A 19,635-nucleotide genomic window follows, 5' to 3' on the forward strand; every position below is an offset into this window, starting at 1 on the left:
CCAGTCTTGCTATTTCCGGAAGTTTCAAAGAATAATCTAGCACATATGTCATTTTGTTAATTGTGACCATATCTGCTGTGTAAATTCTTTGAGGGAGGGTCACAGGCTTTTCAAATGATTCAGATTATAAGTCCCCAACTAGGCAGATTTCACCAGAGGTATTTGAGTTAGTCACTTTATCCAAAAACTTAGAAACATCTTTGTATCATTTTCTTGGGCACCCATCACTCACTAAGTCTTGATAATTTTATCTCCTCAGTATCTCTTCTGTCATCCCTTCCCATTTCCCATTCCTCATATAGGTGTGTGTGTGTGTGTGTGTGTGTGTGTGTGTGTTCATATAGTTTAATTTGCTTGGGAAGGTTAAAATGAACATAAAATACATAAAAAATATTCAATTCTCTTGATGATCCTTATAAAATCTCTGAAAATAATGAAGCCTCACATTTATTTCTTTTGGATCCCAAGCCACATTGTGAAACACTTGGATTGGTGACATACAATCTCCCATTAGCTATCTTCAATAGCCTATTGCTAAAATTTAGTGCAAACCCTGGGTGGTCTTACATTGGGCTGGTGAGTGGACAATTCTAATTCAGATTAGCGAGCCACCAAAACCCCACAGAATGTGACTCTAATGGTAACTATAACAACCCTCTTCCCAAGGAAGATTGTTCAGTTTACGAAGCAGTCCCACAAAAACACACATATATATAAAACTTGGAATTCTTAGGAAAATAAGCAACCAATTTCACTCAGTTGGACAGTCAGCAAGTTAGTGATTTTGCGTTTGATCCTCATATGGTACATCAATCATGGCAATTTTCTCTCTCTCTCCATTTCAGGTAAAACCACTACTTCCCATGCAACATGTCATTACCCTCACAATAGGATCTGCTTAGTAATAGAGTCCTCATATAGGCTTTTAATATTTCTTCATGTCTGATGTTTGGTCCTCAACACACTCTCCTGAGAGAAGAATTTGCTCAGTCACTTTTATGCTACCCAATACATCCAGAATTAGGCCTAATGTCTCCATTGTAGCCAACAAGGCTCACCTTAATTTGGTCTTTGTACTTTCCCTCTCTAGCCTTCTCTACCAACTTTACCCTGCTTGCTTTTATGATGTACAATAGTTTACAGTTTCTGGCCTCTACGCATTTTCTCTCATTGTCTTCTCAGCCTGGAATACCTTCATCCATTTCCCTTACTTTATCAATGTGGGAAGACGATCTCTTTATGCAAGAGGAGGAACCTCCTTTTTGTGATCCGCAGATCTGCATTCATCTTCCATGATGATTGCTATTCTCTACTGAAACTATTTTTTTAAAGTAGGCTGAAATAATGGTGGGAGTGGTCTTTTTCCTTTCTAGCTCTAGCATCCAGCAGTGTTTGAAGTCATGTGGCATGCACTCAATAAAATTTCTTTAGTTGAATTTAACTAGATCTTGGGGAAAAGGGGTAGAGTTATTCGTTCATTACTATGTTTATTGAGTGGCTATTAGGTGCAAGATTATGTTCTAGGCAGTGGGATTATAACCAAGAAGAAAACCCAAGGACTACTTTTGGCCTAGTACAAGAGATGGGGCAACGTAAACATACAATTACTAGAGGCCCAATGCATGAAATTCGTGCAAGAGTAGGCCTTCCTTCCCCCGGCTGCCAGCACCGGCTTCTTTCTGGCACCCGGGACCCAGCTTCCCTCGCAGCCCCAGCTTCCTCTGGAAGGACATCCAGTCTAATTAGCATATTACCCTTTTATTATTATAGATAATTCACTGGGTGGATTGCAGTGGCTCCCAGGTCACAGTTCAGATTCTTTCATGAGCAAAGGGTGACACTTTAATTCGAGGAAATTGCACTAGGAAAAGACATTTATAAAATAAGGCCATTACTCCAAATCACTGTGAAACCCAGAGTCAGACATAAAACTCAAGATTTCTGACTTTCTTTTTTTAAAATATATTTTTATTGATTTCAGAGAGGAAGGGAGAGGGAGAGAGAGAGAGAAACATCAATGATGAGATAGAATCATTGTTAGGCTGCCTCCTGCACACCCCTTATTGGGGATGAGCCTGCATCCCAGGCATGTGCCCTTGACCAGAATGGAACCTGGGACGCCTCAGTCTGTAGGTCGACAGTCTATCTACTGAGCCAAACCAGCCAGGGCCTGACTTTCTGTTTATGGCTCATGGGCTCCACATTTTGAAGTAGAGACGCTTTTCTGAGGAACAGAAGGTCAAATACAGTGTCTTGGGGAAAGAATATAAAGTGCCGTAAGGCATGTAAGACCACCAGGTCAGAATCAGTATACTCCATGAAAGTTCTCTTTCTGTGCTAAACTGCCTCCTAAACATTAAAAAACAAAAACAAAACCGAAAAAACTTGCTTGGTGTTAAATGACCTATATTAAAATTTAATCTACCATCGTTCTTTCTCTATCCAGTGGTTCTCAACCTTCTGGCCCTTTAAATACAGTTGCTCATGGTGTTACCCAACCATAAAATTATTTTCGTTGCTACTTCATAACTGTAATGTTGCTACTGTTATGAATCGTCATGTAAATATCTGATATGCAGGATGGTCTTAGGCGACCCCTGCGAAAGGGTCGTTCGACCGCCAAAGGGGTCGCAACCCACAGGTTGAGAACCGCTGATTATTAACCTCTTTTCACAAAAGGTTGAGGAAGCTAGAAAACACAACGAAAAGAGCAGGTTCTTTGGGAGCCAGGAAAGCTGGATTCATCACAGAGGTCAGTCATTACCTGGGCAGTAACTTGGGCAAGCACTTAAACTTCCGGTTTTCTCTTTTGTAAAATAAGATGTAATAATGAATGAATCGGAAGAAGAAGTGTCTGTAAAGCCCTTACCTTAACACAGTGACTGATACATAGCAAGAGCTCAGAAGTTAGCTCTTTAGCGATCCTAAGAACCCGATGCCCTGAGGTTGTACTTTTACCGCGGCAACCGGAGGAAACGTAAGCGTAATCCTCGCTGAAGGGAATCCAACCAGAAGTCGCGCTCCAGCAGTGAGGCAATTTGGTCCTTGCGGGCCACCGTCGCCGGGCATGCGCAGTGGGCGTGGCGGGACGTCAGTGTCATGGCGAGCTCCATCTGAAGTCTGCGCGGTCCTTGAAAGGCGAGCCTCATTTAAGACTGATTTGTTATTTCGCGACTCTTGGGTAAGGGGGTGGATGGGTCCGTGTGGGACAGAGGTTGGCACGAACTCCTTTCATGTCGGAGCCTTATTTCCCCAATTGCAGTCTTTCCCTGGCTGCTTGATGGCTTGTTTCGCAGTTAAAAGGGGGACTTGCCAGGTGGAAGGAGGGAACAGAGAGGCTGGAAGTCCTGCCCGAAGTGAGGACAGGGTCGTTGGCCTCGGGGGCCGCAGGGCTGTAGGGAGTTTTTAAGGGACCTCGGCCCTACCGTCAAGATGAGCTGCATTCGTTCTCCCACTGTCTGCATCAGTGAATTGGTGGGATGGCAGGAGGCTGTCGCAGTAGCTTCCACAAAGCTGTGTCTCATTAAGGATTTAAACCGAAGTTGGTCATCGGAGTAGGTGCCTTGTATCTTCCCTTTTCCTTCTCGTTTACTTATGAAACCAGTCCGAAACTGGGGCCGACACGTGTCTCGGATGGAAGGTGGCCTGGATGCCTGCTTCATTGCCTTTGTTGTCGCTGTTTTGTAGTTGTTGGTCTCGCTTGAATCACGCAGACGTGTTATAATGCAGGATGGTGCTTATCACTGTGGCCAGGCGCTGGGTCTCAGTCATGGCAAATGTGGCAGATGTCAGCACACTGTCCCGATCAGCAAGAAGTTGGAAGTGGCATTAACCTTGCTTTGTAAGACAGTCTTTTATGGAGGCTGATCTCTTTTAGGTAATTTTAAAGAGTTCTTACTGTGGTTTTGTGAACTTGTCAGCTTGCTTTTTCTAATCATTTTTTTTTTATTTTCCAGACTCATCTTTCAAGAGGATTTGAGACTAATTGCAGATAATCAAGGTACTCATTTATTTTAAACCTTTAATGTTTGAGGGACATGTTACGCATTATAATGTGCAAAAAGATAGCCTAAGGTCTTAGTAATTTTGTCACCATCATTGTAGGGAAATGCTGTGATCTCCATGTCACTAAATCCAAGAAACGCTTTCATTCATTTTACGTAACCTTTTATCTGTGTTAAGTTGCGCTGACTGTGCCCACGGCTTTGACGTGTTCTCTGCCTTTGCCTTCTCCAGCTAGCTGATTCGCTCCTTTTCTGGCAGCTGCCTCTTAGTTTTCATTAAAAGCTGGTTCTCTTCTTTTGGCAGTTAAATTTGGGGTTTCTCCAGATAGGGTCCTGCACCCCTTTCTCGCCTCTGTTCTCTCTCTCTGCGTGTTCTGATCCACAGTGTTATTCTCTGCCTTTTTGATTCTAGTCATCCGAGTGGATGTGAAGCGATACCTCATGGTTCTGATTGGCATTCCCTGATAGCTAATGACGTTGACACCTTTTCACGTGCTTATTGGCCATTTGTATATCTTCGTCGGAGAAATGTCTATTCAAATCCTTTGCCCATAGTTTACACTGGGCTATTTGTCTTTCAATTATGTAGTTGTTGTTTTTTTTTAATGTGTTCTTTTCAGAGACAGCAAGAGCTGTCCCAGTAGAACTTTTCTTGTTTTGAGGCAAACCATTCAGAGACCCAATTTTCCACTTCTTTGTATGTTTTGAAGTGCTGCTCAGAAAGTGCGTGTGCCATCGATCAGAACGAGTGGTAACCTGAAGGAGCAAGGTCTGGTGAATACGGTGGGTGGGTTAATACTTCCTAGGCAAGATCTCTTAATGTGTCTTTATCTGGTTTTGAAGTGCGTGATGGTGCATCATCATGAAGCAAAATTACTTTGCCATGTCTTCTGGCACATTCTGGTCGTTTCATGATCAAAGCATAGTTCAAATTGATTATTTGTTGTTGGTAGCGATCAGTATTAACAGTTTCACGTGGTTTTAGAAGCTCATAATACACCACACCTTCCTAATCCCACCAAACGCAAAGCATTGTCTTTCCAAAGTGATTTGACCTTGCAGTCGATGTTGATGGTTGACCTGGATCAGCCCATGATTTTGTGCACTTGGGATTCTCAAAATAAATCCACTTTTTATAGCCCGTCACAATTCCGATGCAAAAACGACTTTCTTTCTTGCCATTGAAGCAACATTTTACTGATGACTTTTCGGTTTTCCATTTGTCTTGTTCAGTTGCTGTGGCACCCATTTTCCTTCCTTTAAAATCTTTCCTGTTGCTTGTAAATGATCAGAGATTGTTTGCTGAACAATGTTTAATCTTTCTGCAAGTTGTTTTTGAGTTTGACATGCATCGTCATCCAATAATGCTTGTAATTGTTGGTCTTCAAACTTTTTCAGTTCACCTGGACGTTCTTTGTCTTTCACATCGAAATCATCACTTTTAAAGTGTTTAAACCAGCGTTCACAAGTGTCTTGAGATGGAGCATGTTCACCATAAGCTTCCCGAAGTATTCAGCAGCACTTTTCTTCAAAATGAATTATAACTTCCCGCAAATGCTCTTTTTTTTTTTTTTTGGCACAAAATTCGACATTTTTAAGTGTAAAAACATCTATGATGTTAACACCTTTAGCAAATTTGACATATGAAGTTTTGAAGCTTGTCAATACAACAAAATAGCATACATATCAAATCGCATCTATATCAACATATGTGTAACTTCATTTATTGAAAAAAATCTGCATTATTAACCAGTACACCTAGTATGAAAACTGGTTTCACAGCTGTGGCTACACACATGAGAATTACTGGAAAGTTTAAAAAAATACTGATGCCCAGGCTTGGTTTACAGAGATTGATTTAACTGATGTGGGGCTCAGTTGTTTGTAATTTTCAAAAGCCCCTCAGGTGAATACAATGAGTACTCAAGACTGAGAACTTATGCTGTAGGACAGTGGTTCTCAACCTTGGCTGCACATAAGAATCACCTGGGAATCTTTTTAAAATCCTGATTTCTGGGATTTTAAAAAGATTCCCAGGTGATTCTAATGTGCAGCCAAGGTTGAGAACCACTGCTGTAGGAGAATAATGGTTCTCGATCAGGTGGGAAGTGGAATCACCTGGGCAGGTTTTACGTTAATATCCCTAAGTTCCACTCTTGGAGATTCTAGTTCAGAATGGGATCTGGGTATCTATATACGGTACATAAAGGCTCATATGCAAAGTGTCCTCTCGGGAGTTCGACTGGGAGACTGGGAGTCCCATCACTTGCTATGATGTGCGCTGACCACCAGGGGACGGCGTGGAATGAAGGAAGGCCCCGGCTGGCAGCTGGAAAGTCACAATCGGCCCTGATTGCCGACCAGGCCTAGGGACCCTATTATATATGGCTAATATGCTAAGTGTCCGTCCGTCCGTCTGGTAGCTATTATGTGAACTGACCACTAAGGGGCAAACACAACACAGGAGCTGCCAAGCTGCAGTGACTTGGCAGAGGCGGTTCTTGGGTGACGCACCCCAAAACCAGAGAGGAGGGAGTCCGATTCCTCATGGAGCTGCACGATTCCACCTTTAGCTGTGGGTTACATTGTTGCTGGGGCACTGTTGACCCTGAATCTGGTTTACTGCACACTTGTGTTGTGTTCCACACCTTGTATGACAGCAACTTTGCAGAGTGTCCTCTCACACTCTGGGACCCCTTGGGGGATGTTGGAGAGCCAGTTTCAGCCCAATCCTCATAGGCCAGGCTGAGGAACCCCACCTGCCGGAGGGACCCTGTTCACTCCGCAGATGCCCTTCAAGCCATGGTGCTACCCCAGGTGGGGATGGCCTGGGAGGGACCGAGAGAGGTTGACTCCAGGGCACAGCTGTGGCAGTGGGAGCCTTTCCCAACTCCGCAGCAGCATTACTGAGTGGCGGGAGCAGGTGCAGCGGGCTGGGATGAGCACGAGCAGCAGGGCACCTGCCCCTGTTTTGGCTCTTTCCTGGCCACCTGCTGCTTGGCGCACTGCTACACCCCCCAAGGGATCCCGGATTGTGAGAGGGTGCAGGCCAAATTTTGTGCACCAGGCCTCTAGTTTTATTATAAAACCTCCTCTAATAAATCACCTATGTAGGTTACAGTACTCTAGGACACTGTATTCTCTCTTCTTTGCATATTAGCCTTTTATGTACCGTATATAGATACCCAGATCCCATTCTGAACTAGAATCTCCAAGAGTGGAACTTAGGGATATTAATCCTCACTCAAGTATATGTTTTAGAGAAGGGTGTAGGAAGAGAGGGAGGGAAAGGTGGAGAGAGAAACATTGATGTGAGAGAGAAACATCGATCAGTTACCTCCCATACCCACCCTCACCAGGGAATGAACCCAAAATCTAGGTATGTGCCCTGACTGGAATCAAACCTGCAACCTTTTTGGTATATGGGACAATACTCCAACCAACTGAGCCACCCTGTTAGGCCTTCTTTTTATCATTTTCAATGTCTCCCCTTTCTCCGATTCTGTTTTTACTAGTGATCCGGTGCACAAAATTTGTGCACATTAAAGGGAATTAATTAGAGGAAATATTTTAATATTGCTATTTGCCCTTTCTCTATAAAAGAAGTGCCAGATATGAAAGAAAATTCGTAAAATATATATGAAAATCTTCCTCCTGTCAGAGTCTGGGGCATGCCATGGGAACCAGAGTCAAGTCCCCCCCACCCACGTGCGCCTCAAAATCGTGTGAGACCCAGACCCAGTCGGCCCCACCCCCATTGGGCTAGATCCAGACCTGGCCAGCCCCACCCCCATCAAGTCCCGCCAGGTGGGGGGTGCGGCCTCAGGTCCCCCATCAAGCCCTGCTGGGTGGGGGGTGTAGCCCGAGGTCCCCTGGCCTGGCGTCAGGGTGGGGACCATGGCCTCAGGTCTTCCAGCCTGGTGCTGGGCAGGGGGTGCAGCCTGGGTTCCCCCCTCAAGCCCCGCTGGGCGGGGGGTGCACCCTGAGCTTCCCCCGTCAAGTCCCGCTGGGTGGGGGGCACAGCCTGAGGTCCCCTGTCAAGCCCCGCTGGGGCATGGGGTGCCGCCTCAGGTCCCCTGCCCTGGCCCAGTGCCATGCAGCCTCAGGTCCCTGCTGATTGCTTATTAAGGCTCGTTAGGGGAACTCAGCCTCCGCTATGGGCACCATTATGACCAAGGTGGGCAGCCATCTTGACCATTATGGTGTGATGGTCAATTTGCATATTCCCGCTTTACTAGATAACATTCCCTTCATCATATCTGATTTCTTCTTTCTTTGAAAAACACCTTTATATTGTCCTCTTGTTCCATTTAACTATTATTTTGCTTTCCTTTTGTTCTCAAATTTTCATTTTCTTTTTGCTCACTTATTTAAAAATTTCTGGAGGCTAACACTTCCTTCTACCTGTTTGTTTGGAAGTAAGAAATTTATTACTATAGGTGAGTGAGATTGTTCAGGTACTATGATATGCTGCTAGGTTTAGGAACCTCTGCATTATATTATCTTTGACTCTGTTGTCTCCCTAGAGTGAATTCTCGAAATGGAATTGTTAGGTTGAGGGATATATATAAGGGGTTTTAAAGTTTGATATGTACTTCCAGATTGTCCTCCAGAAAGGATATGCCAGTTCTATTGGGCTTTCAGCTAGCAGTAGGGTTGTCAGTTTTGTTTTGTTTTTAATCAGTAGGATGAAAAATAATTCATATTTAAACACTTGTTATTAGTGTGTTTGAGCATTCTTTCCTCTGTTTATGTTTTTCCTTTGCCCATATATTTTTTGGAGTGTGTTTATATCTTTTGGTCAAATTAGACTCTTGCATTGCTTGTGCTTTGCCAATGAGGCAGAGTTTGGTGTTGAGAGAAGGCCTAGGTTCTAATTCTAGCTCTATCAGTGTACAAATCTTTTAGCTTTTTTGGACTTCAGTTATGTAAAATAAGAGGTTTAAGTTTGTTCCCTACATCTCTAACTCTGTGATATTGTATGTCAACTGCAACAAACCCTTCTCATCTCTCTTCTTCCATTTTTTTCCTTCTTTTTTCTATGGGATGTTAAAATTGTGTAATGTGAAAAAGATAGCTTTTAATATGTCATTTAATTCATAGTCCTTCAGTAGCTCTTTAGTAACATTCAAAGGCACTACTTGGCCTTAGACTTCCACACTTATTTTTATTTCATACTGGAGGCCTGGTACATGGATTCATGCACCAGTGGGGTCCCTTGGCCTGGCCTGTGCCCTCTCACAATCCAGGACCCCCGGGGGAATGTTGGACTGCCGGTTTTGGCCCGGACCCCACAGGCCAGGCTGAGGGACTACACCGGTGCACGAATCTGTGCACCTGGCCTCTAGTATGCATATAAGATCTTTGGTTAATCTCTTTCCCCTCCCTTCCCCTTTCCCTCTGAGATAGATCAGTCTGTTCCATGTTTCCATGCCTGTGCATTGAGCGTATGCCCCCTGGTGGTCAGTGTGTGTCATAGCTACTGGTTGAATGGTCGAACGGTTGTTTAGGCTTTTATATATATAGAAGATAATAGTGATAGAAGAAGCCCTAGGGATTAGGTATTTTCTTTATCTTTTCATCCAGAGTAAGGATTTTTTCCTTTGTTACAGAAAGATTAGCTAAATTTTGCTTAAACAAGCATTTTTTTTACTTATTCAGTTGTCTGTCAACATTGTGTGCCTGCTATGTGCTAGGCATTGTTATAGGTGTGGATACAGTGGTGAAAAAGAGATGATGCCTTTGTCCTTGTAGAGCTCACACTTTAATGAGAAAGACAGATGCAGTTGTATGTATGGTATCAGGTAGGTTAGTTCTATGAAGAAAAATGAAACATAAAGCATGGTTAGAGGTAGTGTAATGCTTGATCAGTGGGTGGTTATTTTAGAAAGGCCTCTCCAAGGAGGTGGCATTTGAGTATGTAAGTGGCAGCAAGCCATACAGATACCTGGGGATGATTTTCCAGACAGAGGAATAGCAATTGTGAAGGCCCCTGAGTCAGAAACTAGTTTGGCATACTCAGTGAATATCAAAAAGTTAGCACAGTTGGTGCAGAGTGGGAGGTGATAGAGGGAATAGCTATGGGCCATACTTAGTTAGCCTGGGTAGTCTACAGTAAAAAATATTTATTGAGAATGTGCATTATGCTAGACGTAGTCCTAGGCTCCACCTGGGACAAATCAGTGAACAAAGCCCACAAAAACCTTTATCCTCACAGAGTATATTCTAGTAGAAAGAGATAGACTTTAACAAAATAATGAAAACATCTGAGCAGGCGATGAAATGCTATGGTGTGTTTGTTTCCCCCCTGTCCCGTGTGGTTCAGGGTTCAGGATCTGGAAGAGGGGCCGCACACAAATGAAAGAGACGAGACAGGAGATAATTTGGAAATTGGGGGGCCAGGCGAGAACCCATCCCAAGAGGATGGACTCCACTTGTGCTCAGGCCTTGCCACCCTTTTATTGAGTTTGGGATACACCCATAGCCCTTAGGCAGGCACATTCCAGTAACAGATTGTCAGTAAGGATTTACATGACTATCTGGTGGGGAAGTTGCTTCAGCTACCATTGTCTCAACTAAACAGTAGGTACATAGCTCTGATCTTTGCCAGGGCTTCAAGGGTCACCAGCCTTCCGGGTTCTGTGTCCACACCTCTCTGCTAGAGAAGACAATAGGCGGCTTCCCACATTTTGGTAAGAAAACAAGGTAGGGAGTGGGGATTGGAAGTGAAGAGAAAGTATATGTACATATGGTGAGGTGTGGGAGTTGCTCAGAAGGGCCTCGCTGGTGACATTTGAACAGATTCCTGAAGGGCTTGAAGATGTTCTATACAAGAATAAAATCCTGAGATGACTGTTCCTTGTAGATACAAACTGGGAGGAAGCCCACATGGCTGAGTATAGTGATGGGGAGAGTGGCAGGCTTTATGGTCAGAGGGGTAACAGGAAGCTGATTACATACTTCCTTGCAGATTTGTGTAGTGATTTTGGCTTTTTATTCTGAAGTAGAAGACATTGGAATATTTTGATCAGAAGCTTGAGACAAACTTAGATTTTAAAGGGATCCTTGGCTTCTATGCTGAAATGTCCTTTGGGAATTAGGGTATAAGTAGGGCAACTAACTGTCAATAATCTAGGCAAGAGTTGCTGTTGGTTTGGACCAAGAATGTAACAGTGGGCAGAGTGAGAAATAGATTCTAAGTATGTTTTGAAGATAGAGCCAATGGGGTTTTGTTGGTGCATTGGATAAGGGCAGTGGTCGGCAAACTGCGGCCCCTTGAGTGTGGCTCTTCCACAAAATACTATATGTGGGTGCGCACGTACAGTGTGATTGAAACTTCATGGCCACACTCAAGGGGCCAAAGAGCTGCATGTGGCTCGCAAGCCGTAGTTTGCCGACCACTGGATTGCAGGATTCCAGGATTTTTGGCCTGAGCTGGTAGAAGACTAGGATTGCCTTTAAATGAGATGGGGAAAGTTGTGGAAGGATCTGGTGGGGTAAGGTAGAAGATTAAGGGTTTCCTTTTTGATTTTTTAAGTTTGAAATAAACATTATATAGGTGTGTTGAATATGCAGTTGGACATGTGAGTCTGAAGTTTAGGGGAGGACTGGGACCGGTTATATAAGCATACTAGAGGCCCGGTGCATGAAAATTCATGCACTGGAGGGGGGTCTCTCAGCCCAGCTTGCCCCCTCTCACAGTCCGGAAGCTCCCAGGGGTGGGAGGCGACCCGGTGATCAGAGGAAGGCGACACCCCATCACACCTCTGCTGCTGCCACTGCCGGCAGTGCAGCACAAGCCTCGGGTGGCCCTGGGCAGCTGGGCAGCCACCATCCAAGGCTTGTGTGCACCTCAGGCTGGCCCTCGGCGGCTGGGGGGCTGAAGGGACTAGGGGTCTCCGGAGGCAGGGATGCGGAGTGGCTGGGCCCACCTGGGGCCACGCTCCTGCTGCTCAAGTGGGGCTGAGGGGACTGGGTGTCACTATCTTTGAGGGTGTGGCAGTCAATTAGCATATTCTCTCCGTATTGGCTGTGGGCGCTGCCATTTTTGCAACAGCGTGAGAGTCAATTAGCATATTTCCTCTTTATTAGATAGGATAGTTGGTATTTCAAGGCCACGGATTGGATAACAGGGTATGCCTGTAACTTGGGTGAGGAACATCTGGCGTGAGGGCCATATAAGAACACACAGTGAAATCATTTGGTGTGGCCCTGCCAAAGCATTAAGGGTGAGTTAATTAATTGTTTGGCCAAGTAGAGCAAGTTAATTTTTAGGTTGATAATTTTGTATGGCCTGAAAATGAAGTTATAAATATCCAGAGAGAACCAAGATGGCGGCATAAGGTATAGACGGGTGCGTGCTGCCTCCCACAACAACATTGAAACTACCAACTATAAGACAAAACAGCTATCATTCAGAACCATGGGAAAGCTGGCCCTGTGGAAGTTCTACAACTGGAAGGAAAGAAAGAAGTGCATTGAGACTAAGTAGGAGATGCAGAGGCGCCAAGAACAGAGGTATGGAGTCGCACGCCAGGTGGGCTGCAACTGGATGCGCGTTTTTTTTCAATCAGAAGGGGATACAAGCTCTTGAATCCACTGAGCTTGTTTGGGGCGGGATTCTGAGGTCCCAGACCCCTACGGGGAGGGCGGGACTGCCTTGCAGCGGGTCGGAGAGCGAGGGTGGCTTTCTTGCGGAGCTGCTCGCCGGCACTTGGGGACACGGAGACGCGGAGTTGCGGAGAGGCAAGGAGTTGCGGAGACGCCATTGCTGTTTGCTCCTCCCTGGTGACTCCCTGAGACTCCGCCCTACTCAATTTACATCCCCACCCAAGCTGTACCAGTGGCACAAAAGGAACCACCTGTGCTTTTGCAGCCTAACCCAACAAACTGCAGATTTCAACTCCTCGCATCCAATAAGGGACACACTCAAGAAGCGGAATCAGGTTCGGAGGAAGCCGAATCTGGACCCGGCTGGGCCGGCGACATGGAACCGCTGTACCAGCAAACGCACAAGCAGGTCCACCAGATCCAGTCTCACATGGGATGCCGGGAGATGGCAGACAAGCAGTCTGTGCACTTAGTAGAAAACGAAATCCAAGCAAGCATACCAGATATTCAGCCAGCTAGAATGCCTGGAGATTTTGTCCAGCAAGGAGCCTCCCAACAAAAGACAGAATGCCAAACTTCGTGTTGACCAGTTAAAGTATGATGTCCAGCACCTGCAGACTACTCTCAGAAACTTTCAGCATTGGCAATACACAAGGGAGCAGCAGGAGAGGCAGTGAGAGGAGCTTCTGTCTCGAACCTTCACCCCCAACGTGGGATGCGGCGCCCCCTGCGAGGCTGTGATGCCTCCTGGGAGGCTGCGTGAGGCTGTGACACCTCCTGCGAGGCTGCGATGGCCTCTGTGAGGCTGCGTGAGGCTGCTTGAGGCTGTGATGCCCCCTGCGAGGCTGTGACAGCCCCTGTGAGGCTGTGACGGCCCCTGTGAGGCTGAGACGGCCCCTGCGAGGCTGCGACGGCCGCTGGGAAGCTGGTGGAACCGCGCGAGCTGCCCAGATGGCTTCGTCGACAGCCCGCGAACCAGCTCGCAGCCCCATGCACAACTTATCACCCGAAGGGCGAGAGGGGTGAGAGCAGCTGTAGTGTTGCTTTCTCCTCACTTTTGGTAACGAAATCCTCATTTTAAACATAAGAGGACACATTATTTTAAAAAGCCATTACGTGGCTCCGTACCCTTTCTGTGTAGAGCGTGAACAAATCGTGAGAGACCTTTCCGAACACAGGGACATGTTGCGGATGGAAATAGCTACATTTTCCATGTGTATGACCTTTGACCCAGCGACAAAAAGTGTACACCTATGGATGAGGACAGTGGGGGGGGGGTAATGGGCAGAGGGTGGGGTGGGAACTGGGTGGAGGGGAGCTATGGGGGGAAATACGGGGGGACAACTGTAATAATCTGAACAATAAAGATTTATTTAAAAAAATAAAAAGTAATAATAATAAAAAATAAATATCCAAATGGCCCTTGGCAAAGAAAAGGTTCCCACAAGACTTGTGGAGTGGCTAATGAGGTAGGAGGAGAACTCAGAGAGTGTAGTGCCCTACAGATGAGGTCGTTTGAGATGACTGAGAATTTATCATTGTTTATATTGCTGGAAGTCATTGATATCATGACAGGCAATTTTGGTGGAGTGGTGGGGGTGAAAGCCTGGTTCCTGAGAGAATGGGAAGGGGAAATTTGGGATTGTAAATATGGATAGCTTTTTTTTTTTTTTTTAAGAAAAATATCTTTATTGATTTCAGAGGAGAAGAGAGAGGGACAGAGGAATAGAAACATCAGTGATGATAGAGAATCATTGGTTGGCTGCCTCCTGCACACCCCACACTGAGGATTGAGCCTGCAACACAGGCATCTGCCCTGGACTGGAATCAAACCTGGGTCCACAGGCTGATGCTCTATCCACTGAGCCAAACCAGCTAGAGCCGTATAGATAGCTTTTGCAAGAAGTTTTTCTTTAAAGGAGAGAAATGTAATGGAGACAGTAAATGGAGGAAGTGGGATCATGATAAAGCTTTTGTTTTCTAAATGGGAAAAAAATAGCATGTTTATATCCAGATAGTAATGATTCAGTAGGGAGACCATTAGTGAAGAGGGAGTATTGCTGGAATTCTTTGCTTGAGTAGGTCAGAGCACAAGGATTGTTCTTAGGGAGGTGGACAGTTATTCATCGTAATAGATTGGTAGGCTGAGTACATGGGCAAAGAACCACCTCTGGGTAAACAAAGGAAGTCATCTATCTGTGCAGAATGTTGTAGGGCATCTGAGGTCGGCTTCATTCAAGCTTTCTGTTTTCAATACCATCTTTAGCCATACTAAGAGGAGATCTGTGAGAAATTAATTTTCAGAAAATTTCTAAGATAAATGAGTTTGTTTCTTTACTGCATGCAGTCTTTGCTTTACTAATGTATGCTGGCAATCTATAAGCAGGCAGAATTTCCTAATTAATTTGACCACAGAACCATTTTTTCATGGATAGTTAATATCTCAAAAAGAACCAATTTGAGGAAGACTAACTTAATTCATTTCACCTTATCTAGTTTGCCGAATTGGCCAGGGCTCTTGTTTGCAAGAGCAGAAAACCCAGCTCAAACTAATTTAAGCCACAGAAATTTATTGGCTCACATGACTGGGCAGAGTGGGGCAGCATCAGGCTTCAGGCATTGGTTGGATCCAGATGCTCAGATAATGCCAGTATGGCTCTTTATTGCTCCATTTTTTATTACTTTTCATTCCTTAGGTAGCCTTCTGCCCTGTGACTGGCAGGTGGTCTCCAGTATCATCAAGATGACATCCTTCCAACTTAGCCACTTCAGTGAAAAGAGAAGCCATCTCTACTGTTAACTCTGGCACAGAAGTGCTCATCATGATTCTGATTGGCAGGGCTTGTCATATCCAACTCTGAACCAATCACTGTGGCCAGGAGGATGGGTTACACTGGCAGGCTTGGGTTATGTGCCCCATTCCTGTGTCTAGGGAAGGAGGTGGCCTGTAATTGACAGTCCCTCTATGACCATGTTATATGCATGTTAACTATAATGGAGCAAGTCCTTGATTGATCGCCACTTGGGTTATTTGTAATCTATAAAGCTAGCTGAGATTTGAACAGAAGTTTGTCTTGTTTATAGGGCATAATTTGTCATAGTTGTAAAGAGTACATTACATACAGTAAAGGACACACAATGAGCCTGGCTGGAAGCTATTCTTTATTGAAAGATGTTAATGGAAAGATGAAAATTTGGCAAATGAAGAGAAGGGAAATTCATCAGAAAGGCTGAGATCAGAGGAGAGTATAGGGTTCTTTTTTAAAATAATATTTATTGTTGAAGTATTACATATATTCCCTTATTTCCCCCATTAACCCCTTCTATCCTGCCCCTGACCCCCACCCCAGACCTTCACTACACATTGTCTGTGTCCATGGGTTATGTGTATATGCATACAAGTTCTTTGGTTGATCTCTTCCCACCCACCCTCCCCTGCCTTGCCTCTGAGATTCTGCTGTCCTATGCGTCTATGTCTCTCGATCTATTTTGTTCATCACTTTATTTTGTTTATTAGATTTCACATATGAGTGAGGTCATGTGACACTTGTCTTTCTCAGACTGGCTCATTTTGCTTAGCTTAGAGAGGATAGGATTTTTAACAGTGGGTAGGCGGCCCAGATGAGAACAGTGGTCACTCAGTGTACATACGGTAAGTAGGCAGCAGAGTGTCGCACAGCGTATGGGCTCAGGCTCATCTGGCATGCAGTTCTTGCTGTGCTTCCTTGCGTGAGTTAGCTTCTCTCTGTTTCAGATTTATCTTTAAGTGAGGATAATAACACTGTCTACCTCTGGAGCTGTTGGGAATGGTTAATGGCTGACTCTGAGCACTTGCTTCATGCCTGGGCATAGTATTGGTTGTAGTACTATCAGTAAGTGTACTCATGTACACTTTATTTTTCTTTTTTCTATTCAAGATAGTTTTTTTTTTTCCTTTAATCATTTTAACATAATTGTAAATTCACTTACAGTTATAAAAATTATGTGGAGATGCTGTACACTTTATCCAGTTTCTCCCAGTGGTAGTGTCTTGCAAAACTATAATACAGTATCACAACCAGGATCTTAACATTATTTACATAGTCAGGATATAGAATATTTCCATCACTGCAAGGATCTCTCATGTTGCCCTTTTATAGTCAGATTCACTTTCCTGCCATCCATCCTCTCCTTAATCCCTGACAACCACTATTTTTTTCTCTGTTTTATATAGTTTTATTTCAATCTCCATTACTGTATGTTACATAAATGTAAATATACAGTATGTGACATTTTGAAATTTGACTGTATTCACTGAGCATAATTCTTTGGAGATTCATCCAAGTTGTTTCATATAGCAACAATACATTCTTTTTTTATTGCTGTGTCGTATTCTATGGCATGGATGTATCCCAGTTTGTTTAACTATTCAACCCATTGAAGGGCATCTGGGCTGTTTCCAAGTTTTGGCTATTACAAAGACAGCCACTATAAACACTTGTGTTCAGGTTTTTGCATGATTTTAAGTCTTTACATCTCTTGGATTAAGCCCTCAGTAATACAATTGCCAGGTTGCAGTGTAGTTACATGATTAATATTTTTTCTCCAAACAGCTGTACCATTTTATATTCCCACCAGGACTATATGAGGGATTCAGTTGCTTTGTACACTTGTCACCATTTAGTGTTCTCACTACTATTTTTTATTTTAGCCATTTTGATAGCTGTGGATTATTAATGTTGAGTCTCTTTTCATGTGCTTATCAGCCATCTTTATATCTTCTTTCTTTTTTTGCATATGTAGCTATTGCATTTTAAAAATTGAATTATTGGGTTGACATTGGTTAATAAAATTATATATGTTTCATGTGTATAATTTTATAATACATCATCTATATATTGTGTTCACCATCCCAAGCCCAAGTCTCCTTCCATCACCATTTATCTCCCCTTTACCCTCTTGTACATCTCCCCTGCATATTTTCTTAGATGAAAAGTCTTCCTTTTGTTCATTTTCTAACTGGATTTTTTTTTTCAGTATTGTGTTTGAATTCTAGATATTAGTTCTTTTTCAGGTTAGCAAATATTGCTCCCACTCTGTAGTTTGACTTTTCATTCTCTCAAAAGAGTCTTTTGCATATCAAAAGTTTTTAATTTTGATGATGTCTGGATTTAATTTCTCTTTTTATGGATTGTGCTTTTTGTGTCAAGTCTGAGAACTCTTCACCTAGCTTTAGGTCTAGAAGATTTTCTTTTATGATTTTTTCTAAAGGTTATAGTCTCACATTTTACATTTACGTCCATGATACATTTTTAAATTAATTTTTGTGTAAGTTGTGAGCCTTCAGTTGCAGTTTATTTTTGTCTATAGATGTCTAATTGCTCAAGCACTAATTTTCGAAAAGGCTAGCTTTCCTTCCTAGAATGGCTTTTGCACTTTTGTGAAAAATCGTTTGAGCATACAGTAGGTCCTCGGGTTACATCGGAGATCTGTTCCTATGGCGTGACATAACGCGATTTTCACCATAAGTGGGAACCCACCTACATAAGCAACTTCGTCACTCACATGGAGCACATACACAGAAGTAATGAAGTGAAACAGTAAAAAAATTTAAAAGAAAGATAACAATTCCTGACCTTTACTTGTAGTAAATAAATAATAAAAAACATAAAGCACATATGTACATATGTCAAAATGATGGAACTTTTTTTTTTATAAATAAACTAGAGGCCCGGTGCACAAAAATTTGTGCACTTGGGGGGGGGGGTCCCTCAGCCCGGCCTGTGCCCTCTTGCAGTCTGGGAGCCCTCGGGAGATAACAACCTGCTGGCTGGGGCCCGCTCCCGGGTGGCAGAGGGCATGCGCAATCCCTAGGTGCAGCCCCTGGTCGGGCTCAGAGCAGGGCCGATTGGGGAGTTGGGGTGCCGCCCCCTGTCATGCACAGAACAGGGTGGATTGGGAGGTTGCGATGCCACCCTCAGTCACGCTCAGGGTAGGGCCGATTGGGGGGTTGGGCACCACCCCCTGTCACACTCAAGTTGGGTCGATGGGGAGGTTGCGGTGCCACCACCTGTCACACACAGAGCAGGGTCGACTGGGGGTTGGGGAGCTCCCCCCTGTCACGCACAGAGCAGGGCCAATGAGGGGGTTGGGGAGCTCCCCCCTGTCACGCACAGAGCAGGGCCCATCAGGGGGTTGGGGAGCTCCCCCGTCATGCACAGAGCAGGGCCGATCAGGGGGTTGAGGAGTTCCCCCCTGTCACTCACAGAGTAGGCCTGATAGGGGAGTTGGGGCACCGCCCCCTGTCACACACAGAGCAGGGTGGATCAGGGGGTTGGGGCACCGCACCCTGTCACACTCAGGGCAGGGTTGATGGGGAGGTTATGGCTCTACCCCGTCACACACAGAGCAGGGCCCGTGGGGGGTGGTTGGGGCGTCGCCCTCTATCACCCACAGAGCAGGACCAATCAGGGGGTTGGGGCGCCGCACCCTGTCACACACAGAGCAGGGCCGATCAGGGGGTTGGGGCACCGCAGCCTGTCACACACAGAGCCGCAGGGCGATCAGGGGGTTGGGGAGATCCGCCTATCAGGCACAGAGCAGGGCTGATCAGGGGGTTGGGCGCCTTCCCCTGTCACGAACAGAGCAGGGCGGATAGGGAGGTTGTGGCCCCACCCCCGTCACACACAGAGCCGCAGGGCGATCAGGGGGTTTGGGCGCTGCCCCCTGTCACGCTGATCCCAGTGCCGGGAGGCCTCGCGGCTCCGCTGATCCCCGTGTTGGGAGGCATATTACCCTTTTACTATATAGGATAGAGGCCTGGTGCACGGGTGGGGGCCGGCTGGTTTGCCCTGAAGGATTTCCTGGATCAGGGTGGGGGTCCCGAATGGGGTGCCTGGCCAGCCTGGATGAGGGGATGATGGCTGTTTGCAGCTGGTCACACACCCTTCAGGGTGGGGGTCCCCACTGGGGTGCCTGGCCAGCCTGGATGAGGGGCTGAGGGCTGTTTTCAGGCTGGTGGGTGACTGAAGCTCCCAACCAC

The 19,635-nt window shown here is 45.2% G+C and overlaps 1 protein-coding gene across 2 annotated transcripts in view; it reads left to right on the forward strand.

Annotated features, from left to right (window-relative positions):
* Positions 1–3,063: 3,063 nt before the first annotated feature.
* CDKAL1 (CDKAL1 threonylcarbamoyladenosine tRNA methylthiotransferase) overlaps positions 3,064–19,635 on the forward strand; it is a gene marked incomplete at its 5' end in the record, with an annotated part of 671,369 nt that continues 654,797 nt past the window's right edge. Inside the window, 2 exons of one of the 2 annotated variants that reach the window (XM_081086812.1) lie at positions 3,064–3,138; positions 3,957–4,000. The remainder of the gene's footprint in view (positions 3,139–3,956; positions 4,001–19,635) is intronic. The other variant, XM_081086813.1, reaches the window with a different exon arrangement.

This window comes from Myotis nattereri (genome assembly GCF_964212035.1).
Source record: "Myotis nattereri genome assembly, chromosome: 3".
NCBI classification, from domain to species: domain Eukaryota; kingdom Metazoa; phylum Chordata; class Mammalia; order Chiroptera; family Vespertilionidae; genus Myotis; species Myotis nattereri.